We start from the raw sequence: 26,082 nt of genomic DNA, 5'->3' as shown, positions 1-26,082 counted from the left end.
AAATGTCTGTTCAGGTCCTCTGCCCATTTGTTAATTATATTATTTGATTTTTTGGTGTTAAATTGTATGAGTTTTTTATATATTTTGGATATTAGCTCCTTATTAGAAATATCATTTGCAAATATACTCTCCCATACAGTAGGTTGCCTTTTTGTTTTGTTGGTGGTTTCCTTTGCTGTGCAGAAGCTTTTTAGTTTGGTATAAACCCGCTTGTTTATTTTTGCTTCTTTTCCTGGGGAGACATATCTAGGAAAAAATTCCTCATGATGATGTTCCTGAGATTCTTGCCTATGTTCTCCTAAGAGTTTTATGGTTTCAAAACTTACATTTAGGTCTTACATTTCAAAACTTACATTTCAAGTTTACTTTTATGTATGGAGTTAGACAGTAATCCAGTTTCATTCTCTTGCATGTAGCTGTCTAGTTTTCCCAACACAAATTATTGAAGAGACAGTCTTTTTCCCATTGTATATTCATAGCCTCTTTGTTGTATATTAATTGAATATGTATGCATTGGTTTATATCTGGGCTCTTTACTGTGTTCCATTGATTTATGGGTCTGTTCTTGTGCTAGTACCTTAATGTTTTGATTACTGTAGTTTTATACTTTAGCTCAAAGTCATGAAACATAATCCCCTCAGCTTTGTTCTTCTTTTTTAGGGTTTCTTCGGCCATTTAGGGTCTTTTGGGGCTCCATGAAAATTTTAGGCTTATTTTCTCTAGTTCATTGAAAACTGCCATTGATATTTTGATAGGAATGGCACTAAATTTGTAAATTGCTTTAGGCAGGATAGCCATTTTGATTCTATTAATTCTTCCTATCTATGAGCACAGAATAGATAGCCTTCTTCAATTTCTTTCATTAGTGACTTATAGTTTTCAGAGTACAGGTCTTATACCTCCTTGGTTAGGTTTATTCGTAAGGTATTTTATTCTTTTTTATGCAATTGTAAATCGAGTTGCTTTCCTGATTCCTCTTTCTGCTAGTTCATTGTTAGTTTATAGGAATGCAACAGATTTCTGTAATTACTTTTGTATCCTGCAACTTTGCTGAATCGAGTTATTAGTTCTGATAGTTTTTGGTGGAGTCTTTAGGGTTTTCTATGTGTAATATCATGTCATCTCCAAAAAGAAGTGACAGTTTAACTTCTTTCTGACCAACCTGGATGACTTTTATCTCTTTTTCTTGTCTGGTTAGCATGGCTAGGACTTCCAGCACATGTTGAATAAAAATGGTGAGAGTGGGCAATCCTGGCTTGTTTCTGATCTTAGAGGAAAAGCTTTTAGCTTTTTGCCCTTGAGTATGATGTTAACTGTGGGTTTATTGCATATGGCCTTTATGTTGAGGTACATTCCCTCTATACCCACTTTGTAGAGAATTTTTAATCATGAATGAATGTTGAATTTTTATCAAATGCTTTTTTAGCATCTATCAAGATCATATGGTTTTAATCCTATTTTGTTAATGTGGCATACCACATTGATTGATTTGTGGTACTGTTCCATCCTTGCATCCTTGGAATAAATCCCACATGACAATGCAGCCTCTTGGTGCATTTTTAAAGTTTGTTTGCTAATATTTTGTTGAGGAATTTTGCACTTATGTTCATCAGGGATATTAATCTGTAATTCTCTTTTTTTGTAGTGTCTTTGTCTGGTTTTGTTATTAGAGTGATACTGACATCATAGAATGGGTTTGGAAGTATTCCCTCCTCTTCTTTTTTTTAAGAAGGATGAGTATTAGCTTATCTAATAATGTTTGGTGCAATTCATCTGTGGAGCCTTCTGGTTCTGGACTTTTGCTTGTTGTGAACTTTTTGATTACCAGTTCAATTTCATTACTAGTAATCCGTCTGTTCAGACTTTCTCTTTCCTCCTGGCTCAGTCTTGGAAAATTGCATGTTTCTCAGAATGTATCCATTTCTTCTAGGTTGTTCAATTTATTGACAATAATTTTTCTTAGAATTTTCTAATAATTCTTTGAATTTATAATTTCTTAGAGCTAGTTACATCTATAGACAATAGAAAAACCTTATAAGGATGCATTCATATATTACATATGTATATAATATCATCATTTATTAGAATATCATAGTTTAAGTACACCGATTTAGATATATTCCAAGTCAGGTCATATTTCCACACAGAAAGTAACTAAATATTCTCTGTACATGGATTGTAGAAGTGCGATATAGCTTGAGGCAGTAGAAACATCTTTAAGAGCCTAGCGTCTGGAGTCAGCTGTATTTGATTCCCACCTCTTTCAGTAGCCTTGGCAAAGTTGCTTTCAGACTCAGTTTCTTCAGCAGCAAAGTGGGGTGGTAGTAACAGTCCCATCCTCAAAGACTTATGGCATATAAAAGCCCTTTGTACAGAGCAGCTTGATCAAGACTGTAATGGTACCATCTCAGTCAGTTCTTGCTGAGCCAGCACTATGTAACAACTTCAAAGTCTGAGAGATTCCCAAAATGAAGGTTTATTTGTCACTGAAGTTACATGTCAGGAGCTGGTTGACTGCAGCTCTGTGAGGCTGAAGCTGTGTTGCAGGCAGCAGGTAGATGATGGGCCAGCTCTGCGTGTCTGTTTATGCTGGTAGGCCAGAAAAGTGGCCCCTGTTTGTTATGTGTGATTTACATGGTGGAAGGCAGAATCTCAAGAGCAGTTGTGGTATGTACAGATAATTGTTTTCTTCAGGGAGAGAAGTGAAAATTTGTGACAATAATACAATTTGCTGTATATTATATCAAAAACAACTTAATTTAGCTTGGCAAGAAAAGGGGAATTTGCTAAAAAGGACCATATTGGGGTGTGTAATATAATCAAAGAATGGATGAACAACTAAATCATAGAGAGGGTAGACACATAACTGGGCTTCAAGTGGGGAATGGAGTCTTGATACAGTAGATCTCTGTATCTTTGCCATGCCAATGTATGTTGTCTTCATTTTTCCCCCAAAGAAGATTAAATTCCATTACATGGCAAAAAACATATCTCTGGCTCCTGAGTCTCACATTCTCTCTCCAATGAGGAGAGACTCCTTCTCTTCACCACTTCTGATTAGAGAAGTGCTGGGAAAAAATACTGATTGAAGCAGATGTCTGTGTTTTGGTCCAACCTGAAACAGATATCCCATGAAATATTAGCCTAAGCTGGGTCATTTTCTACAGGATCATATGATGGAGAAGGCTGGTATGGGGACAAGATAACAGGTGTTCACCACACCAGAACATAGCAGATGTACATATTCAAGAGTTTTAAATTATTTCTAGAGCAGGCAGTATTTTGCTTTATACGTCTAAATGTATTTTTTATGTAGTACACCATTTCTACAGGACAATTTTCAGTGACACAAGTTTAAACTTCCATATACAGTTCTGAATGGCCTTTGGAGCCCAATGTACCTATTTGAGAAGCAGGCTGCCTCGTCTGTAAAATGGGCATGAATATAATATGATGTCATGGTTTTTTTAGTGTGAAATAATAGATACGAAGTGCTAGAACAGTGCTTGCTAAATAGCAAAAACTCAGTAAATATTAAGTAGTTTTTTAGTGGTCTGTATTGATGTCTAGTTGAAAAGTATGTGCATATAACTATATATAAAACATACATATAATGTATATATAAAAAATACATACATACATACATACATACATGGAAGTAATGGTCCCCTCAAAAAGGAGAAGGCCATTGAGAATATTTTGTTCCTGTATTACTGTGGTAGTCCCTGCACTACATTTCATCTTAATGACTAACCAGCAAACAGGACCTGGAAGGTACATACAGATGGTTATTCTGCTGTGGGTCCAGACGGCTTCTCTCTAGTCCCACTGCAGGTGTCTTCTGGGATCACCTTGAAGTGTGTATGTACAGTAACATCTTTCTCTCTGCAGTGCAACAACCTAAGAGTACTACACAAGTCTGCAGAAGCTCTCTGAGTGAGCCAGGCACATGGTGGTGACGCACCACACAAGCTCTGCAGTATCGCCCTCCCAACCCCACCCCATCCTGTGTGCACCATCTTCAGGTGAGTAACTCCTTCTCTTAATTTTCAAAGTATCTACCATCTTTTTGACTCCACTGAAATATTTTTGAGATAATTATTTTTAACTAAGATACGTCCACAGAGGGGAAATTTGCAAGGTTATTATAAGAAGTGAGTGTTTTGAATTTCTGACAATTTTTCATTATTTAGAAAAACTCCAGTGGCATTTCAATGGCATTCTCCAAGGGGAAATAGCTTTTCAAAAGAGAAGACAGCATATTAAAGTGACTTATAAGATCATACCTTCATGTTACCTGGATAATGTCAGTAGACACTTTTATTTACATACTTCGTATTTCAAATATATGGAAATAGAAAAATTGCAACAAGACAGAACACACAGGTAGCTGTATAATATAGGTAAAGAGTATGGAACTGTATATGAAGTTTATACTTCTATTACTGAAAATGGGTCTAGATCTTAGATCTATACTACTTTTAGAATCATCTTTGCTTATTTCTGACACACAGCAGATTTTTCATTTTATTTTTTTTTAATTTTTGAAAAACTGTAGAGATACGCAAAGTAGAATGGTACAATGGATGTCTGCATGCCATACTATAATAAGCATGTCTTAAACATATGGACATTTTTTCACTCAATTACAGCGCCAATATCACCTCTAATGAAACCAGTCCCTATTGACATCATTCCTTGCTATCATGGACCCCACATGTATGCTTCCCAAGAAATCCTGAAAATGTCATTTTCCAGTTAGTTTCTTCAAATCACAATTAAAACAGGGACCTCATGTTACATTTGGTGTTATATCACTTGGATGCCTTTTTTAAAATTGCTGAATTTATAGAATTCACAGTAAGATCCACCTTTTCTTGGCATACTATTTTATGAGTTTTGATAAATGTTTATCTTTGTGTAACAACCACCATAAGATAGTTCAATCAGTATAAAAAAAATTCCTTTTGCCACCCCACCATAGTGACACTCTCCCTTCAATAGCTACTGAGCTATTCTCTATCGCTGTAATTTTCCTTTGCCACCATGTCATATAATCCAAAATAATATTCCATAGCTTAGGTTTATACAACTTGTTTACCCATTAGCCAGCTAAAGGACATCTGGATGTTTTTCAATTTGAGGGGACTATAAATAAAACTGTTATATACCTTCACATACACGTTTTTATGTAAATTTTTCATTTCTCTTGAGTAAATACCTAAGAGTAGAGTTGCTGAATCATTTGGTAAGTGCATGTTTAATTTTGTAAGAAATGATCAAACTCTTTTTCCAAAGTGGGTGTATTATTTTGCACTCCCACCAGCCATGTATGAGTATTCTAGTGGCTTTCTCTGCATGTTCACCAGCATTTTATCTTGTCATTATATATTATTGTAGCCATTCTGATAAGTGTGTAGGGCTACATCTTTGTGCTTTTAATTTTCATGTTCCTGAGAATTAAACAATGTTGAGGATGTTTTTATTTGCTTACTTGCCTACCATATGTTTTCTTTAGTGAAATATCTGGCCCAGCACAAACACCACACAAGGATTAGTCTGGTAGGTGGGCAGTGTTTATATAGAGTTCAGTTCCCAGACACTTTGCTATGTGTATTTTGTCTGTTACCCATACACAGCTCAGGAGTGCCCGTGGAACTTAATGTCAGTTCATACACAGGATTAGGGGGTGCTCTTCTCCAGCACTCTGCAATCTGGGACTTGTCCTACAATTTCTGGCCTCTCTCTTTCCCATTCCTCTTTCCACAAAGATGCAATTCTCAGAGTTTAGTTTCCCACACTGATGGGCAGTTCCACACAGCTGTAGCAGTCACTGCCATGTGTTATTATTCTAGTTTTGATTTGTCCCTAATCCACTCATTGTTAAATTTCAGTAGTTGCTTTTTATATTCTGTCGTGAGTTTTTCATTGTAATCAGCAGTACAGATGGGCTGCAGTCAGTTTAGCCCATCCAGGCCAACACTGGAAGTCACCTTGTATCTTGTAATGAGAATGTCTGCCCCCTCTTATTCACTGTGCTATTGGCTTTTTGAAGAAATTGTATCAGTTGACCTGGATCATGTCCCACAGTGTACATACTGTTATTCAACATTCTTTCACCCATGCATTTCAGTAGATGGCACTGCCTACAAAGGCTGGTCTAGCTGTGTGACTGTGAACATGTGTCTCTATATCTTTGGGCCTCAGTTTCCTCTCCTGAAGGTATAATAATGGTAGTTACTGTGTAGATTTGCTGTAAGGAGTAAATGGAATAATACCTGTAAAGAGCTTAGCAAGATTTCTAAAACAGAGTCTTATATATACAGAAACCTAAAAACAGTGGTTTAACCAACAGGGGTTTTCTTTAACTCAAGGAACTAGAAGCTCAGAGCTACATGGGCCAAGGTTGGTGGGGCTGCCTAAGGATATCACGCAGGGCCCAGGGTCATCCAGGTCCTTGTTCCATCAGTCTGTTATATAAATGAGCCTCTGTGCACTGGCTCCTAGGCTGTTTATTTCTTCACTCCAGGCTGAGACTCATTAGCTCAAAAGGCTGCCAATACTAAACTCAAATTTTTATGCATGCAATTATGTTAAAGATAGTTCAGCCAAGTAGATTGTTAGCCATTTAGAGCCTGCTTCACATACCTCACAAAATCTCACTACATATCTAGCAACAGATAAGACAGAGCCTTGTGGTTATAAGACCTCAAGTTGCTACCTGCGCTTTGGAGCTCTCTGACCCAGAGACTCCCCATCACCTAGATCTTGAGTCCACTCCCCAGTTCCTACCTCCCCTGGGAGCTCCCTTGCCCTCCTTGCCTTCTGGGTATTGGCCCCCTTGCTGTGAACTTCTGGACAGTTCCATTCTGTGGACCTCCCCCCTCAGACAACCATGTCTAAGTATCATCCAATAAAGCATGTTGTGTGTTATACTGTGTCTCGTGGCCATATGGTTTTTCCTTGATCAACTCCAAAATCCCTTAAATTCCTACACACTCTAAGGATATGGCTTTACTCTCACTCTGCAGGCTGGCTGAGCCCCTTTCTGAAGGGTAAACAAAAAGGATGTGTGTCCTCTAACTGTATCATCTTTTTATCAGGAACACAATAGTTTCCCTAGAAATGCCAATGAAATGTAAGTAGGTTCACTTATATCTCATTATCCAGAAGAGTAACAGAACCTGGAGAGGTATTTAAAGCAAGAATATTCCTACTCTGAACAGCGTTAGGTTTCCATAGGAAGCAAGAGGAGAATGGATATTACATAGACAACTCGTGTTGCTGGTCATCCAGGCAGCGACTTTTTTGGTACTTGAAGAGTGGTGCTGAGCCAAGTGCAAAGACATGGTCCATGTGCTAGAGAATAACGTGTTGATTTTCTTAGCACACAGATCGATGAGTTTGAAAACACACTTAAAACTTCACTATACCTCACATAGAGCTGGTTCTATTTGAAAGTAAGTCTTCTGCATATAGAAAAAGAAGTGTCATTTTCTACTTTAATTTAATTTCCCAAATTGTTTACAACAGTTATTTTTCAGAGGAAAGGAACAGCTGAAGGAGAGGATATTTTTTTCTACTAGAAACATAGTCTCTCATAGAAGCATTTTAGAATCATGCTGTATTTGTGGAAATGGGACAAAAATCACAGATATAAGAATATAAACAAACATAAGCTTTGTTTCTCGCATCTTTCTCTTTTACCTAATGATAGCTACTCATAAAAACTGCAAGAGGTAGAAAGAAGGGTTACAGCTTGAAACTATTCTCTGTTACTGTGATTCAAGTGAACAGAATGTTCCCAAATTCAAGATTCAACATTTAAGTAGTTCACAATGTGGAGCTCTTTTGTTGAAAATAGAGTAAACGAAAGCAGAGTTTTGCTTTGTTTTACCAAATGAGATACCTAAGTTTTCCTTTTTTTTTAAATTTGAGGTTAAACTCACCAAGTTGAACATATATTTTGCTGAAATTTGCTGATTCTATACAGTTACAACCACCACCAAAATTACATACACATTTCCCTCAACCTAAATAAAAGACCAATATATAAAAAGCAATGGAATTTCTATGTACTAAGAATTACAAAATGAAATAAATGGAAAAAACCCATTTACAATATCTTCAAATATATTTAGGAATAAATTTAATGAAAGGCACATAAGACTTCCACACTGAAAACTAGAAATTTTGCAAAGGGAAATTGAAGACCTTATTAATAGAGAGATGTACCATGCTAATGGATTAGAAGACTTGATATTGTTAAAATGGTAATCCACCCTAAATTGAAATCAGGCAGCATTTAAGTTCAACTTTGTCCCTCTTTTCAAAAATTGTTTTGGATATTTTGGGTCCTTTCCCTTTCCATGTAAAATTAGAATTAGCTTGTCAGTCTCTTCAAAAGCACCCAGTTAAGACTCTGATTGGAATTACACTAAGTCTATTGATATTTCATTGAACAATTTTGCATTTATTTTCATGAGGTATATTAATCTGTAGTTCTCATCTCTTGTGAGATCTTTGGTTTTGGACTCAGGGTAAAACTGGCTTCATGAAATGAATTAGGAAGTGTTTTTTCTCCTTCTGTTTTTTGAAAGAATTTGTATAGGCTTGGTAATAATTTATTAGGATTTAACTGTGAAATTATCTGAGCTTTTTGTGAAATTTTTTTGAATTATGAAGTAATTTTTAAATTACTTAGACTGCTCATATTCGCTATTTCTTCTTGTGTCGGTTTTGGTCATTTATGTCTTTCAAGGAATTTGTCCATTTCATCTAGGTTGCCAAATTCCTGAACACAAAGTTGACCATAAAATTCCCTTATTATCTTTTAATGGTTCAAGGTTCTGTAGTGATTCCCTTTCTTTCATCCCTAATATAGGTAATTTGTCTATTTTTTATTTTTTCCATTCAGTCTAGCTGGAGTCTTACCTATTACATTAATATTTTCAAATATTAGCTTTTGGTTTGAAGATTTTTATGTATCATTTTTCTGTTTTTTATTTTATTGATATCAGCTCTTTATTATCTCCTTTTATTTTGTTCTGGGTTTAATTTATTCTTGTTGTGGAAGCTTAGATTATTTACTTGAGACCTTTTTTTATTTTCTAATGTAAGTATTTAATGCTATCAATTTTCCTCTATGTCTTGCTTTAGCTCTTCAGTAAAGTTTTGTATAATATATTTAATAAATTTTTATATAATTTAGTAAATTATATAAATTTTTATATAATATATTTTTATAATAACCTAGTCCAAAATGCTTCTGAATTGCTGTGATTTTTTTTTCTTTGCCTTTGATCCAATGTTTACTAGAAGTAAATTTCCAGATACTTGGGGGTTTTCTGGTTGCATTATTGTGTTGTTGTAATTTAATTCCATTGCTAAGAGAACCTATTTAGTATGATTTCAGTCTACTTAAATTCATTGAGACTTGTTTTATGGGCCAAAATATAGTCTATCTTGGTGAATTTCTATCTGCATTTAAAAAGTATGTGAAATATTTATTCTGCTATGGTAAAGTGTTCCATAAGTATCAATTAAGACAAAGTGATTGATAATAATGTTCAAATATTCTACATCTCTGATGACTTTTTGTCTTTTTTGCTTGTTTTTTTTGGTCTGGTTCTATCAATTGCTAAAAGATGGGTTTAAATTCTCCAACTATAATGTGGCATTAAATATTCCTTTAAATTATTTTATCTCTCTTTGGGAGTACAGCGTCTTTAAAATCTATTTTATTAGATATTAACATAAACCTCTGAGCTTCCTTATGCTTACTGTTTGCACTGCATATCTTTTTCCACCAATGTATTATCTGCCTCTTTGTGTCTTTATATTTAAATGGAATCCTGGCAGTAAACTTGTAGGCAGGTCTTGGTTAGTTTTGTTTGTTTGTTTTTTAACCCATTCGGACAATCTTTCAGTGTTTACTCCATTAACATGCATTATAATTATTAACATAGTTTAGTTGGGTCTATTTCTTTAAGCATTGTGTTTGTCTCCTTGTTTGTTGTTACCTGGTTTCTCCTTTCCTGCTTTTTTCAAATTTTGTGAATATTTTTAAAACTCCACTTTAATATTTCTACTGACTCTTTTGCTATGCTTCCTTGTATTTTTTTTAGTACATGGCCTAAGAATTACAATATACATCCTTAAATTAACATTGTCTACTTACAGTAAAAACATTACTGCTATAACATTTGTTAGCTGAGTTACAGTTACATAGATTATAAACTTTGTAAGACAAGGTTATATTTTTCTTTACATAGTTCAGTTGTTTATGAAGAAATCAGTAGGAAATGGGGCAAAAAATAGTTTTTTTTCATAACCTAGATGTTCATCATTCCCAGTGCTCTTCTTTTTTTTTTCTGATGATCCAAGTTTCCATGTTCTGCTGTCATTTTCCTTCACCCTGAAGAACATCTTTAGCATTTATTATAATGCAGGTCTTCTGGTGACAAATTATTCTAATTTTCTTTTATGTGAAAATGTCTTGGACTCATTTTTTTTAAATATTGTGTGTGAGTATACAGATTAAGCAGACACCTTAAGCCCTGCCTTTAAAGACTTTCTGAACTTCTTTGTGAGGTAGAGTATTTAATATAACATTGTGATTTTCATATTTTTTCCACAGGTCTTTTCTCCTTTCCCCTCTCCTTCTTTGAGTGGACATTTCATCCTCATACTTTGACATACGATTCAAATATCATCTCTTCTGTGAAGTCCTCCTTTATTACCTTAAAAAGAGTTTTCTTTTCTGCCTACTCTGCTAGCCAGAGAAGTGCTATTTTCTTAGTCTTCATATTTATATAATATGTATTAAATCTCAAATAGGAAAAGAACAAATGATAAGCATAGATAGTGAAGATATTCTAAATGAGAGCATATCTTATCTGAATATTCCTTTCTACTATGAATTTCATTTTCCCACCACTTAGAATTTCAGCATGCAACTATGCTTTTCTTTCATTTATTGATCCAATTATGAACTCCTCCACTAATGAAATTTTCATGTGATTCCCACTGCTGTTACTATGAGGTCTTTGCAGATTGGATGTACTCTTATTTTTCCTATATTTATACATATGGTCTTATTTCTTTTTTTCTGGATAGTGTACTTGGTCCTTCCACAGTGACCACCCCAATAAATAGAATACCAGATGGAACTGGAAAATCATCCGGAGAGTTTCAGAACACCTCTCGATGATCCCTGAAGCAATGTCTGGCTCTGGCCCCAAGTGCAATGCAGCACAGAGAGGTCTGAGAGAATTACAACAGCCTTAGCAGTTGCCTTCATTCTTAAATGATATTTCCAATAGAGAGAGAATTCTGGGTTGACCATTGTTTACTTTCAGTATATTCAAAAGGCTATTTCATACTTTGCTGTCTTCCATGGTATCTGATGAGAAAGTGCCAATTAATCATCATTAATCCTCTGTAGCCAGCATGTCAGTGTTTAAGATTAACTCTGTCTTTGGCTTTTAATACTATCATGTGACTTAGCCTTAGTTTTTCTGTGTTCATTGTGGTTGTTTTTTTATAGGATCTTGTATCTAACAGTTCCATCTTTCATCAAATTTGGGAAATAGTCAGCTCTTATTTCTGCAAATATTTTTTTCTGCTCCATTCTCTCCCCTTCTCCTTCTGATATTCCTGTTATATGTATGTTTGATCATTTTATCTGTTCTAACAAGACATTATTTTTCAAAACCTTTTCTGTTTTCTCTTTTGATAATTTCTGTTGCCCTTTGAGTTTACTTAGTCTTTCCTTTGTCATGTCCATTTGACCACTAAGTTCTTCCAGTGAATTGTTTTATCATAATCCTAAATTTCAGTTCTATAATGTCCATTTGTTTCTTATCATATTGTTTTTATTTCCCTGCTGAAATTTCTCATTTCTCTGCAGAGATTCTCATTCATGGAAAACATGTTCTGTTTTACTTCATTGGCAATTGTGACAGTAGCTGTTTTAATGTCCTTATGTGTTCTGGTTCATCTCCAGGTCAGACACAATTCATTTCCTTTTCTCTTGAGAATGTGTTCCATTTGCTTGGATCCTCATATGTTGGATAATTTTGAGGGTATCTTAGACATTATGAATGTTAACAGATCTTGGATACTGTTATTTTCTCTGATCATGCTGTTTTCTTTGTTTCAGCAGATAATTTTGTTGGCTAGTCTTGAAATGCAAATTGTTTCTTGAGACACATTTCAGTTTCAGTTCAGATGTTTTTGTCTTTAGCTGAGCTGCTCCAAGTCTGTTCAATGCATGCCTGTTGTTGGGGTCAGTCTGAGATATTGTGGATAGAGATGGGGGATCCTTTCTCTGCCTCTTCCCCTTACAGGCTCACCCCCACTCTCTGCAGCATTCAATTTCCTGGCTTCACTATGATTTCTTAGGCCAGACACATTAAGTTCTATCATGTGTGCCCCTGCCACTACTGTGCAAGCCATGTAGATTACACTTAGCCTCAAACTAAAAGCCATGGAGATGGAAGTTTACCTGTATAGGTCGTGTCTCCTCCTGCAGCTACATGTGCACTTTCCATCAGCATCTGTTTGCTCTTTTCACTCTCCAGTACCATAAGGTAATCATCTTATTATGTCCTGGTTTTACAGTTCTATCCTGCAGGACGAGGGCTCCTTGAGTAGGGTCTTAGCCTATTGGACCCATAAGCAGAAGTCTCTGCATGAGTTTATTTTTAAAATAATTCTGCACCCAGATAAAAAGCCTGTATCATATGTATCTTAAAAATACTTTTTAATCTAAATATATAATGATAGGAAAGAGTTTAAAAAGCTATCTTGTTGACTTTCTGAAATAAATCAGTAAAGATAGCAAATCAATCAATAAATGCTTGAGTGGCGAAGCTTCTCTAATCCTCACAGTGGAAGCAGAGTAGGATAATTTCTGAAATGGCAAGTGTTTTTCAAGTGCTTGTATTTGCTCCCCAGACTAGCATGATAATTTAGGTACTATTTTCATCCCTGCCTTACAGCTGAGGAAATAGAGGCATAGAAAGTTAAGTAGTGTGACCAAGGTCACAGAGTGAAGGAGTCTGGACATTGAAAGGGAATCTGGGAACAACCAGGACTCGCCCTTGCATGATCCAGGCTTAACTTTGATAGACTCTCAACCTCCAGTATAATGTTGTGCCCAAACTCAGAGCAAGTGGAAAATTAGCTTGTAGAGATACCTAAGGACAGGCTCAGAGAGTGTCATCCATTCTTGCAAGGAGAGCAGAAAATAACCTACCCTAGAGAGGAAATGCAGAAGTCACCAGAAGGGGCCCGTGGTTGAGGTGGGAAGGCTGCAGAGTGCAGGACCTCATAACCTGAGGTGCTGTGGGGACACAGCCAACTACAGGCACCAGCGCAAGGTTCAAGACTAGCAGAAGGCATCAGCCACACTCCAGTAGACACCAGGGCAGGAGGCCCAGAAGAGGCAATTCAGGGCAGTGGACCTTCTGCCACAACCACAAGCCTCTTCTACCCTCAGATGGCACCAGGGAGAGAAGACCGTGAAGGAAGACAGACCCTTGAAAGAAAGCTCTGAAGGGAGTTTGGGCTTTGCATAGATTGAATACTCTCAAGACTTTTAAAAATTAAAAGTAACATAACAGCTAGCAAGTTTAAAGTGTTATTTTCCCCTATTCACAGTCGATAGGAAATTTTAAAGTAAGACGAAGTCAGTTACAGAAAAATTTTGACTTTATGATTTTTTGCATACATGAGTCTTGGCAGTTTGGCAATTTGACCCTCCTTTCTCACACCAGCAAATGGACATTTGCAATGCAATGTGTTATTGGAGACTAGCAAAGTCTTCTGAGAGGATACAGCATCTAAGCTGAGAAGGTCTAGGAGAAGCCTCAGTGAAGCCTGGGAAAAGATTGTTGGTGGAAATGTGAAGATGTTTCAGGCCCTTCAATTATTTCAGCTAATTGAAAGATTTAGGAGTAAACAGGATTTGTATACTGTTTAAGTATACTGTTGTAAACTTCAAGTATACTCCTAGGGCTAGAATTTTCAGGATAAGAGAGAAAACAAAATTGACAATAAAAGTTAAGAAGAGGTAGATCATGAAGGGAGTTTCTTAGTTCCCCATAAATGAAACAAATTACACATAACCTCCCATAAAAATACAACAGGATTATTATGGGACTAGAAAAGTTGATTCTAAAGTTAATAATGAAAAATATTAAGAAAATGAGAACATTTTTGAGAAGTAAGAGTAATAAGGAATCACTTATTTATTATAGCATATTACAAACTATAATGTACTAAAAAATAGTGAGTTACTAGTGCTTGAGTAGATTGATCAAAGGAACAGAATAGAAAGTCCAGAATTAGACTCAAGTACACATGGTAATTTAGTACATATTAAAGGTGGCATTTCAAATCAATGGGAGAGAAATTGATTATATAGTCCATTGTGTCTGAACAGCTGGACAAAATAATAATAAAGCTGGATCCATGCCACACAATATATGCCAAAATAAATGCAAAGTTTCAGATGAATGTGTTTTAAATGTTAAAATAAAACCATTAAAATTCTGGAAGTCATAAAATACTGTTTTGAAAAAAAATAATCTGAGCAGAAAGAGGCTCTTTCTCAATATGATGCAAAACTCAGAAGCCAACACTTTTTGATAAATCTGATGACATAAATTGGTCATAATGAAAAATGCCATAAGCAAAGTCATAACAATGACAAGCTAAAAACAAAAACAAAAAAACTCATTCCACAGATAAAAGAGTGGCTTCCTTAATGGAAAGAGAATGACCAACAGTATAACAGATACTGGGCAAAATATATATTCTCAATTCATAAAAAAAGCAAACATGAATACTAAAACATATGAGAATGTGTTCAATGGCACTTTTATTAAGAGAAATGTGGACTAGAACTACCAAGACACACTAATTTCCACTTCTCAGGTGGACAAAAGTTACATGCAGAGGCTCCCTGGACTTTCTGGGGACAGGGAGATGCCGGTCCTTCTGGGAGGAGCGTGACCTGGGCTGGTATGCAAGGCAGTGACTCTCAGCACTGTCCACACCTTTGCATTCCTGCAGCCTGAGAGAATTCCCAGTACTCAAGAAAAACCCATATCTTTGCGGTAGGTCCAGGAATCAACATTTTTAAGCTCCCTGGGTGACTCCAGTGTGCAGGCAGGTTGAGAATCATTGCTTGGAGGAACTTAAGGATTTAGCCTACAGATATATACCACATGTGAAATGAAGCATGGTTTGCAGTAACAAAGACAGGCACTATGGTAAACACGTGTCAATGAGGCATTAGTGCTTTCATCTAATGGAAAACTAAGCAGAAGGCAACTCTGTATACACTGATGTGGGGCTATCATAGGTACAGTATTTTTAGTTAAAAAAGTAAGGTTTAAAAAATGTGTGGCTAGAGTATCACCATTTGTGTACACATGAAGACTAGGTGTACCTAGGCTTGTATATGTGCAAAGATCATGGAAGAAAGTGGTAATCGGGCCTGTCTCTGGGGAGAGCAGCTGCATGGCTGGGAAGGGGATGGGCAGGCCTGCTTTGTACTCTGTAACAGTTCATTCCTTTTGAATTTTAAGCTTTGTACATCTATTAAATAACTTATTAAAAAGCAGATGTGGGCATAGTCTCTCAGACAGATAGGGATTATTGGTCCTGGATAGGTCTTTAAAATATTTAAAGTCACCGTCAATATTTGAAAATCAATAGCTATATGTAAAAATCCCACTTTTTCATCTTTCTTTATAAAAATGAGGAAAATCTAGCAGCACTGGGACTACGTTGTATGGCACAATGAGCTGGGTGAACGTGGTCAGTGCCACTGTCCCCTTTAGACAGGCCATAAAGCTCCCATCAATCACAGGAACCTTCTAAATTAGGGACTCTTGAGGCAGGTATTTTATTGTGTTTATATTTTACTCTTCAAGAATAGTGTCTACTACATAGGAAATGCTCAATAATTTCTATTTTAAAATGGAACCAAAATTTCCATATTAATTACAAACTCTAGTTTACTGGCAAGAAAAGGCAAAGGAGAGCAGTATAAGAGAAGGCTACTGCAATGGAACCACTTCAAGTTTACAATGAAATAAACTGCTGTTAAAATGCAATGCACGTGTGTTGTGTTTAGAGAAGGCCCAGTTAGTCTTCTCTATGACACTGCAGAGGCTAACATATACCAAAAAATACAAAGGTATGTGAAGAGTGGAAATTAATGTTTCCAGATAAATGTTTCTGGGAAAATGGGCTTTTCTTTCAGAAAGACTTTGTTTATTTACCTATGCATTCCAGAGAAACTAATTTGTAATCTGTCAGGATGTACTTATGAGTTAATACATCCATTTTCCTCTCACCAAAAAAAAATAAAATGCCTATCATCCAAGTATGCAATTCAGAGAATAGAAATTGGCACAGGAACTAATTACAGCTCACAAAGAAAAAAAATCTGCTGTTTTGATGAATATGTGTTTTCCTCACATTTCTGTTATTTCCGTTGGTAATTTCAGAAAATAGTTTGAGTGGGAACAATTGTTATGGTTCTCTCTGTATTTCTATTCTAGGTTATGAATAAGGCAGTGTTCTTGGCAAATATTTTGGAATCCATCCGGAAAGAGGGAATGATGAAAACGCCAGAAGATAAGCTTTTCTTGCTTCAATATCTCTCCTGCTTTAAATTGTTTGTTCAATAAAAAATATATGTGATGTGTGTTATGAGACTCAGAAACTCACACTTACACTTTCAGTCTTATCTGAATAAAAATTCATCAAATATCTTTTTGAACACAAAAAAAGGTAGAAAACTATACACTCTGGGTTTGTCAGTATAGGTTAGGATCCGTTCAGAAGGCCTGGCCTGCAACCAGCTGTTTCTTTTTGGAGGACATTAGGCACATTCTCCGGCAGACTTTATTTTGAAATTTTTTAAACATTCAATTCCAGGGTATCATTGTAATCCCAGAGCCTACTGTTACCCCAGCTGTTAGGATGAGGAGTTTGATGGGATCTAAAGAATGTGAAAACAGAAGAATTAATATATAAAGGGAGGTTTGTTTTAAAACAGCATGAAAGTGCCAGTATTTTATAGATTTATAACCATGAATTTTCAAATAAATTTCACTATTTATTCCATTATGAGCTAAAATCCTGCTTGCTCCTGGCATACATTTTGAATTTAAAACACATTTTTCCTTTTAACTAATGTAACAGATGATGCCTGGGACCTCAGGGGAGGTCTAAAACCCTTGAGCAGTCATAGAGTTGCCAAAACACTGTGGATCTTAAGTGAAACCAAAATAAGATGAAACAGAAAAAATTAAATTTGTATTTGAAATAGATTAACAAAACTTGTCTTAAAGGCAGGTTCTTGGGATAGAAAGAAATTAATCAGAATGAGTAAAATAGATTAGTAAGAAAATTATGAAGATCTATTCAGTTGATTATAGGGATTTACAAGTTTTTTCCCTCCCTCATTTTATATGGATTTCCTGTCCCTTGACATAGGTGTTTTATTACTGATACCATTAGGTATACCAGCTCTAGCTAAGTTTGTGGAAAAGAAAGATTTTCCTCAGATAACTGGACAAAAAGAGGAAAGGAGGGGAAAACTAAAGGCTATGTATATAAGTATGTAAGAAGGGTAAAGCCTTTTGTGAAATAACTTGAGTTGACGACAGAACCAAACATGGGAGCAGGAATGGATATGAGCCTATCAAGAGAAAATAGGAGCCCACCGTCTGGAAAGTGAGGTTGTCTGAGGTCTGCCCATCACTGAAGAAACACAGAGCAAAGACACAGGATTGGTTGGTGCGTCAGGAAGCTGGGAACCAGCTGTTTTTCAAACTGTTTCAGGGCCTTCTGTTGAGGTTGGCATGTAGCAGGGGTTCGTAAATATTTGTAGGATGAGTAAGTGTACAAATGAATGGGCAAATGTGTCCTGACTCCTGGGGGGGGGGGGGAGCCTGCATGTCTACAAGTGCAACACACACACACACACACACTGTGTCTTCCTCCCCAAAGAATGCAGAGGTTGGTCGGGGAGGACTGGGCAGGAAGCCCCGCATCCAGGTGCCTGGCTCTTTTCTGCCACCTCCTGGGAGCATGGCCCAGTCTTGAGCTGTGCACCCGTCCCTAAGTCTTGTTTCTCTACCACTCCAGGCTCTGAGGATACTTTCCAAGGTTTATCCTTCCACTTGAATGTGAGACAGAGGGGCATGGAAAGGTCAAGGCAACTCTTCCAAGAAGACTTGGCAAGAACTGATCTCTGACACATTTGAGTCAATCATGGTTAATATTTTGAAGTATTTTCTTATAAGTTTCCTTTTTAATTTTTACATAGTCTTGATAATAGGCATAACTAATATTTTATTTCGTAAGAAGGGCTTTATTGTAACTATTTTTCCGTGGTGAAATGTGAGACTAGGTGTGGCTAACCCTTGTGGTTAGTAAGTGACAGAGCCAGGACTGGGAGCCAAAGAATCAGATTACTTGGTAATTTGTCTTGTGACCAGTTGATAATTAGCGTACTGACATCTATCTAGGTACATATTTCATTATAGGCATAGCTTCAAGCTGAGCATGGATCTCAGGCCCCTATAGCCCTTGTTGTCAAACTCCACCTGTAAACTTGGCCTTGTCTTAGATTACCGTGTTGCTCTCAGACCAGTGCTGTCCCTTTCCTTGGTGTCCATTCCAGTTATCCCCAGGCTGGGGCCTTCTTGGCTATTGTGCAGTTCCCTCCCAATGGCCCTGGTGGCCTGCTCCACACACCCCTGGGAGGAAACTCCTGACCTGCTTCACTCCAACTCTCCACTTTCCTCCCACTAGTCTCTGTCTTCTGTCTCAAAACTTAATACTAATGTCATTTATTCAGGATGAACACTTACAGGTGTAGACATGTTAGTTGTGAAGATTCAACAAGCAAATCAGAGTCTTGCTTTCATGATGTTCACAGAATGTCAAATATGATCCACATTGGACAAGGATGACAAAGGTGAGATGATGGCCCTAAAATGAGGATCACAGGCTCCTGCGAGCTGATCTAGACCAGGGAGCAGAGCCCAAGGCTCCTGACAAACTTTTAGATGACACTGTCATTTGCACGCCAGTGTGGAATTTGCACACCTGCAGCTGGGTCATGTGAGGTTCTAGCCTGTCCCTTCCCACTCTTTGCAGTAACAAATCACAGACCACTCTCATGTCATGATGTGACAAAAATAGTAACTCTTATAAACACATCTATTATTTGTAGTGTATCATGCATTTAAATTGAATATTTTTTTTCCAGTTTGTTTTTTTCCTTTAACTCACACCTTTCCAAGAACACTTGTGTTTTATAAAAGGTAGTCTACTAGAAATGGGTTAATATATAAATGAGTTACCCTAGCAGCAAACTGCACTCAAGGCTTAACCAGAGCATAAAAGAATGTTTTAGAAGTATACTACTTATGGATTCTGTTAATTCAGTTTTTAGAATGTGGTTCACCCATCTGAACTGCTTCAGCGTGTGTCCATCGGAAGGCTTTCGAGAGGCACCTAATTCCTTAGTCTATCCTGGACCCACTGAGTTCTTTGTGAGTGCGGCTGAGTGAAGAGGGTTTCAGTTTCCAACGTGCCCCAGCTACCTTAGTGACTTGGAAAGATCTGGAGACCTGTGCTGGTCATGCAATGGCACGGTGAGGGCTGTCGCTGCAAATCCCAGTGTTCCTGCCAGAGCAGAGGGAACTGCTGTGCAATAGGCTTAGGCGGGGGAGGCAGGGAACAGCAGCTGAAAAGAGAAACTAGAATGACAATGTAAAACTATAGTTTGGCTTTTGCCCAAGAAAAGAGCCTGATTAGATTGCATATTTTAGGATTCTCTTTCTATTCCATTGAAAATGAGGAGGTAAAAAGCTTCTCTTTGTCACAAGAAATCGATATTTTAGCTGCCATTTCTGCTTAGCACAATGTTTTTCTGCGATAGCCTTAGAGTAATTACAGAAAGAATTTGAATCCATGTTTAATTCTTTAAAAATCATCTTTTGCTTCTAAAAGGTATAAAAAAGAACATAAGGATGAACATATTAATCACAGCTACTATTTCCAGGGTCTGAGTGAAAAGAAGTATTTATGTTAATGGTGTATGTGGCTGAGCATACAAGTCTAGAAATATTCCTGATTACCAAAATCATCTCTTCAGCTGCAATAAGAGTATAACTGCAAGAATAAATTGACATAACAACACACCCCATCCAAATTACCTTTCTGAGATTAAACCATTGCTCTTTGAATCAGGGTTACAGAATATATATTGCCAGTCACAACACTTAGACCATGATTAAATCGGCCAAACTGTTTAGCCACTTTCTGAATTAATTTGGAAAGTCCCAAAGGCATCCAGCTGGGCTCCCTGGAGAATCAAACCTTATAAAATTATTCCTTATTCACTGACAGTAAAATCTCTTGCTATCAGTTTCTTAGTTGAAAGTTGGCACAAGTTATTCAAAGCATGTCATCACACACAGGCCACCAGAGCACTAGATGCCAAATATCGTGCAACCATAAATATGACAAATTATGTCAAAATCAGGCAGGGAGACTATTTATTGCTCATCCTGCAGTGGCCCGGGTTCTTGAAGAGTATTTCAGAGCCAAGGGAGGGGAAGTCTTGGCAATGGTACACCAGTCAGTGTCTCGTGTTAAAGTCACATTAAACAGAATGAGACCAACTGTCTCAGATTTCTTGTCTACTATTCTTCCTTCCATAAAGTAGGACAAACTCTTTCCATTACATGTACAAAAGATGCTCAGATCAGTATACCATTTCTAAAGATGAAGAAAGACTCCATTATGGTTAAGTCTGAATTACAACCATCAATGCAAGTGATTTTTTTCAACCAATTTCAAAAACCTTGTGAACAACAGACAGGTTCTTCCCACCAGTCAAAAAAAATACAGAAACGAATACCTAAGTATCTAGGGGTGTCAGATCAGAACCACAGGAGCCTCAGAGTGGATCTGAACCTGGATATCAGTTTCCAGGGCTTCTGTTAGGTTTTAGTCAGGGGAAAACAAATTAGAAAGAGTTTCTGAGCTGAAAAGCGTGCCCTCCGATATGGAGAGCTGAGGTCTCCCCACATTACTGCGTATTTCTTCTATTTGTCAGAATAAAATGCTAGTAAGCACAGAGACCCAAACACAGTATTCCAAATTGCTAATGGAGTTTTTGATGGCACTGTGTTTATTGGTCAGATGTAAAGAAAGAAGATGAAATAAAAGTTTTAGAAACACCACCAATCGGAAATATCACCACACAGCATGTCTGCATCCCGGAATGACAACACTCAGAACAATAATCATTACTGCCTCACCAGAAAGCCAAACCAAGGTGTCACTTATCATGGGCACCCTGACAGGCCACAGCTCTGGCCCCTGGCCAAGGCTGTCCTCCTCATCACCCTCACTGGCAGCAGGTGTCCTCAAGCACCTGCTACATGCTTCATCCCTGGGCATTCTTTTAATTCCTCCAGCGTCTGTTTGTTTGGGTTCTTCAGGAAACACCCAGCAAGATGGGGTTAGATCTGCAGGAGATTTATTGAGAACACAGGTTTGAGGGGGATGAGGAGAGAATTGGGGAAGGTCACCATGCAGGACTAACTGCAGGAAAAGATCAGGAGAGAAGGAAATTAGGTGGAAAAGTCTTAGACCACAGCACAGTTTTTGATAAAGCCACCAGGTAGTCCCTGAACCAAAGCTGTCTGTGAGAAGAGCCCACATCCGCCAGAAAAAATATGCCTTCCTCTCCCTGCCATGCTCCGTCCTTGGCTGCAAGCCGCAGTGCAGAGTGAGGCCATGGCCAGAACAAGGCGTGCATCAGAGCACAGCAGCTGGGGCCATACGTCAGCGGCACTTCCTGTGGTCAGGGACCGGAAAGGGACAGTTTCATGTTCTCTCAGTCTGGGTCCAGTCAGGAGTGAGGAACCACACAGTGAGTTGTAAAGGAATCGTTTAATATAAAGAACAACTAAACTCTGATTAAAAAAAGTGTTTCTAAAGTAAAAAGACTCTCTTTACTGTGCCCTATGGCTTAAGGAGAGACCCCAAGGCTGGGGTGCAGACCTTGTTGCAGAAGGTGTAGCTTAGCCCCAAAAGAGCCAGGGCATGGGCTGCTTTGCCAGGCTGAAGCTGGTTTGACATCCTGGCATCCTGGAAAGTGCCCTCTGGGGTGCCAGGGTGTGTGCCATCAGCACTGTGGCACTGGTGTGCAGAGGGTGGTGGCTCAGAGGGAGCCTGCAGAGGGAGCGGGTGCCAGCTGGCAACTGCAGGCATCAGCATGCTGGGAAGGCAACCAGCTGGCCAGGCTCAGGCTGGGGTGCAAGGAATTGTACCCCAGAGCTCTGCAAGCATCCTACCCTCTCCCGGTGGACCCTCAAGCAGCTGGAGCTCTCCTCCTGTGGCAGCACCATGCAGGGCCTGAGCCAGGGACAGGAGAGAAGCCACCAGAGTGGAGGCCAGGGACAGGGACAGGAGAGAGGCCACAGGAGTGGGGGGCAGGGACAGGGACAGGAGAGAGGCCACAGGAGTCTGGGCCAGGGACAGGGACAAGAGAGAAGCCACCGGAGTGGGGGCCTGAGCCAGCGAGAGGAGAGATGCCACCGGAGTGGGGGCCAAGGACAGCAAGAGGAGAGATGCCACGGCAGCAGGGTCGCAGCTGGCAGAGTACATGTGGGGTCACAAGGAACAGAGGCAGAGCAGTGACTGCATGCACCCAGGCGGGTTAGTGCTTGTGTTGTCCCATCGTAGACATGGGAAAACTGAGGTTTCAGAAGTCAAATCATCTACAGCAAGGGGAGGAGCTGGAGTTCCAGCCTGTGTGTAGGATTCCAAACTGTGGTTCTTCACTGCCATGCTGTATTATTATGAGTATTCATGAAAGATAAAGAGAATCCTTTTTACAGCCCCTGTTTATGATGCGAAACTTTCCTAATAAGATTTGGGGTTTGTTAGGGTCCCTCAATAAGCTATGTTTTCCTGCAGACTTGAGACTTGATTCCCCTACATTCTGTGATTCTGCCAAGAGTACAGAGACAAACACTTAACCAGATGTAAAGAAAATAAGCCTGCCTCATATAAGAATATCAAAGACAGCAAAGCAGAGAGCACCTGTGTCCCTGAGGAGTTGCTCGAGGCCCTGGGGTCATTTCAGCTCACAGAGCAGTGGGCAACGAGTGATGATTCAGTATGTGGAGATTTTCTCAGTCGAGAATCTCAACAGCTTTCCTCCCTTTTCCCTAAGTTCTGAATGTGAGGAAATGAGCATTAAAACCAGACAGATTTCTGCTGAATATGAGCAGGAAGGTCTTAACCAGCATGATGATGAGATGCTAGAACAAAGTTCATTGTCAAGTGAGAAAGTCTCCATTCCCAGAGATACTAAAAAATAAAATCAAAACTGTCTCTCATGAAGGATTTAGACATTCCTCTAGATAAAAATAGCAGCTTCTCAAGGTCCTTCTATGCCCCAGATTTTCTAAACACCTTAGTCATCTTTAATTCCTTGCCACAAGAAATTCCTTTATTCCTAGCCACCAGATGTAAATGCCTTCCAAGGACAATGGCCAGAGAGGGATGTAATTAATAAGACTTCACATAAATTGAGTGCCCACATTCACCAGGCGCTTTATACATACTGTCTCTCATCTTTGCAGCACTGCAAGATAGGCATCATTATTTCCAGTTACAGATTCTGAGGCTGACAGAAGTCAAGTAGCTTATCAAAGATCACACAGCAAATAAATAGTAGTCAGAATTCTAACCCAAGACTATGGCCAAGTCTGTATGATCTCATGGATAAAACATGCTTTTTAGCCTTTCAACAAGCTGCTTAGCAGTAACCCTAAGATGCTTACCCTCCACTCCTGAAAAACTCTCCAGGACACCCTCAAAATCTGCCAAGTTTAGTTTGTACGAACAATTTAACACAGCATGCTTGGAAAACTAGCAAATAAGCATGTCACAAATGGAAAGGGAAAGATAACAAATAAAGAAAATAGAAGTGAAAGATTAAAAACATTCACTGATTCATATCTCTACTACCCAGGCTCTCTTGAAATGGCAAAGAATTGACTCAGTTCACAAAACTAATCTGAAGGGAGAAATAAACGTACAGCTCCAGTCAAGCATGAGAAAACTGTCCCCACCCCATTATATTTGCAGTGGGAAGGTGGGGAATCTGAACAACTGCAGTAGTGCCCTGTTTTACTCCATGTGCTTGCAGAAACGGAGCCATTTGAAATACACAATTCCATTTGTTTCTCTGAGGGATTGAGGTACTATGTTCTGTAACTCAAGATTCTTTCTTGTTCTCTTGTCATTAATCTTTTGCATCTGAGGTCAAAGAAGGAAGTTGCCTCACTGAGATAACTCCAACTGCTGTGCGCATAATCTAAGCGTGGTGGCTGGTACCTTTACCAAAAACAGGGCTCACCAAGACCTCCCCAACCACCCCAGCTGGCTGCTCAGTTTCCCTGTTAACTCCCTCTGTCCAGAGGGCTTCAAGCTGAACGTTACTGATGAGAACACTACATGAAATTTGTTCCCCAAAATGCTCTTCATTTGCCTTGGAAGATTTGCAAAATACTCTTATATGCTCAATCAACAAAACAGCTTTCAACACTAATATAAATAATGTGCTGGAGATTTTGATACAAAAATGAATGACAGAGAGACTTTTCCTGCCTTCGGGGAGTCCACAAGACTAGAAGATCAGAATGACAATAACCACAATAAGAGGTGGGGTTCCCTTGAAAGTATCTAGGGAGTGTATGTCAGCAGAAGAAAGGCACCTGGCCTCAGATACTCAGAACACACCCTCCAGGGGCTGAAGTTTGAACAGAGCTGTAGTTCTAGGGGCAAAGGGGTCCCTCTTCCAGAGCAAATTCCCCAATGGATCTGGTGAAACTGAAGTAAGGCAAGAAGAAGGGCAGGTTGGGAGAAACTGTTTTTATTGCTCACAGCTTGCTCAAATTTGCTGGCCAGGCACAGCTCCATCAGATCCTCACAGCTGTGGCGCTCCCACGCCCCAAGTCCTTTCTTCCCAGTCCCGGCAGGCAAAAGCCTGCTCCAGGCTGCATTTCCTGCAGCCAAGACATGCTCTCTACTTCTCCACCAGCCCCTTCCAGGAGGAACTCCATGGGCCAGCCCTTGGTGACTGGCTGATGCCAGACCAATTATATACCAGCAATGGAGGGGAGGAGAGAATGGCCACTTTCCCTCCACCCCTTGCCCCACAGGCTGCAGTGGTAAAACCTAGTGATATGTAAATGGACTGAAGCCAGGTGGAAGATTCTGGAAATTCTGCCATTTACCCTACAAGAGCCTTCTGTACCAGTCAGCTAGGGCTGCTGTAACAAAACACCAGAGACAGGGTGGCCAAAACAACAGACATTTCATTTTGCACAGCTCTGGAAGCTGGGAATCCAAGATCAGGGCACTAGTTAAGGTTGGTGCCTGATTTTCAGATGGCTGCCTTTTTCACTGGGTCCTCACACAGCAGGGAGTGAGAGATATCTCTCTGATGTCTCTTACAAGGACAGTAATCTTACGGGATCAATACCCCACCCCAAGACCTCATTACTTCCTAAAGGCCCTAACTCCAAATACAGTCACATTAGGAGTTAGGGGTTCACATAGGAATTTGGGGGGTTTACACTCAGCCCATAGCACCTTCAGAATGATGGGAGTTGGCCAGGTGGAAGGTAGTCAGGGCTGGGAGGGCACCCCAGGCAAATACTCCAGTGAGCACAGGTTCAAAGGTTTAGGCAGATGCAGCAGTGAGGGAGGTGGAGATCAGTCCCACACGACTGATGCGGGAGGATATGTGGAGAGATCAGCAGGACAGAAAGTCTTTAATGCCTTCTAAGTACTCTATCATGTGGGCAGTCAAGATTTTTGCAGGACTTTTAATAAAGGGGTTGAACAGATTGGCATTCTAGGAAAAAAATCAGTTGGCCTACATTTGAAGAATAAAAGGACAACAGGAACTGGAATTGGACACCCAAGCCCTGGACCCTGGAGCAACCCCAGAAA

General features: G+C 38.9%; 1 long non-coding RNA gene across 1 annotated transcript in view; it reads left to right on the top strand.

The window, feature by feature from the left end:
* LOC108394295 (uncharacterized) overlaps nt 1–16,721 on the top strand; it is a 36,426-nt gene extending 19,705 nt beyond the window's left edge. Inside the window, exons 3-4 of the long non-coding RNA XR_001852412.3 lie at nt 3,892–4,025; nt 16,581–16,721. This is a non-coding gene — a long non-coding RNA (uncharacterized lncRNA). The remainder of the gene's footprint in view (nt 1–3,891; nt 4,026–16,580) is intronic.
* Nucleotides 16,722–26,082: the final 9,361 nt, after the last annotated feature.

Source organism: Manis javanica, chromosome 2, assembly GCF_040802235.1.
Source record: "Manis javanica isolate MJ-LG chromosome 2, MJ_LKY, whole genome shotgun sequence".
NCBI classification, from domain to species: domain Eukaryota; kingdom Metazoa; phylum Chordata; class Mammalia; order Pholidota; family Manidae; genus Manis; species Manis javanica.
The sequence above is the reverse complement of the archived record's forward strand: the minus strand, read 5'-3'. Positions and strand labels throughout refer to the sequence as shown.